The sequence below is a fragment of the Heptranchias perlo genome, chromosome 8 (genome assembly GCF_035084215.1).
Source record: "Heptranchias perlo isolate sHepPer1 chromosome 8, sHepPer1.hap1, whole genome shotgun sequence".
Taxonomy (NCBI): domain Eukaryota; kingdom Metazoa; phylum Chordata; class Chondrichthyes; order Hexanchiformes; family Hexanchidae; genus Heptranchias; species Heptranchias perlo.
This window is the reverse complement of record NC_090332.1, coordinates 59,332,435-59,333,885: the sequence shown is the minus strand read 5'-3', so window position 1 is coordinate 59,333,885 and position 1,451 is coordinate 59,332,435.

Genomic DNA, 1,451 nt, shown 5'->3' with positions numbered 1-1,451 from the left:
CCCATGGAGGCACGACAGGCGACGGGAGCTCGCACAACACAAGGGTCAATTTCGGGTCGGACTCGAGCCTCTCGGTTGGGGCACTGCTGGTTCTGGACCCGAAAACAGGCCATAACCAAGTTCCACCCCGTAGTGTCACAAGATGAATAGTCTGGAATCTTAAGCATGGAATTCATTGAACAGTTACTAAATTAATACATCTGCCCAGAATTAATTGCAGTAGGTTTCAAATTGACCAGGAGCCGATGAACAAGATTAAATTCTTGAAACAAGAGAGGTTTTTAAGGAGAATTATCTAGAGCCCAGGCTATGCTTATTCATCAAACAGCTTGTGCAGGAGCATTCAGACTTTGCAATCTGTGTTTAGCAGGGCATTCAATTGATCCGTTTGTCTGCTAACAGCAGGAAGATAGAGCAAGTCCCTGAGGAGACAGGGCTGCAGAACATTACCCCTGAACTCTCTGGGTTAGTCTGTGGTGGTAAATGAGGAGGAAGGAAAGACTCTGACATCTGTTTTTCCTGATGAGACTAAGTCATTAGTTGGCAGCTGATCGCAGCACAGCCTACTTATTCCTTCGGGCTGGCACTGAGGTAGGAAAACTCTTAATATCATACAGACGAGAGAAATACTATTGAGCTTCTGTAATGATTTGTGAGTCATTTAAAAATATACAGAGACTAGATGGAACTCACCAATGGAAACTTTAGATGATTGTGAAGTATATGAGTTGAGCCTAAATTTTAGCGGAGGGCCCGCTGGGTGGGTGAGTGCTAACAACATTGAACTTTGATGTAGGTGCTGGAAGTTTAAGAAATGAATGTAAACTACTAGTCGGGAGCCTGGAAGTGCAGATTGTGGGCACACTCCCCACAATTTTCCGGCACATAAACACGATGGCAGTACGCCCATGATTGCCCGATAAGAGGCTTCCTACTGATAGTGAGCATTTGTAAAATTGACTCTTTACTATCTAGGCACTATGCAGTGGGGTAGGGTAGAGGGACCTTTATTCTGCATGGACCTGTCCTATTAATGCACGGGAAATTCAGTTCCAGGCTATCGGTGCTAAACTACAGTGTCCAGTTCACAAGGGGATATGGAATATCTTGGTGTTGGGGCTGAAAATAGCCATTTCAGTCTGTTACTCCCCCCACACAGTCAAATAGCCTGCAAATACTAGCTGTGTAGGCTGGCGTGTGAAGAATGACCTCTTCAGCAGAATAGTGGAAGCATACCAGCAGCTGTGGAACTGTACCCAGCTTATCTTACTGCCTTCGGAAGTGGAGACATCATAAATAAAAGGGATAGCTTTTCGAATATCTGTGGCCTCCATCCCAAGTCTGAGGCAATTTTTACGGTTGAGCATGTTAGTTCTTGAGTTACTGTTATCACAATTACAAAGGTATTATTAAAATGTTTTATTTACTAAATGACAAAACAGAATAGGAAG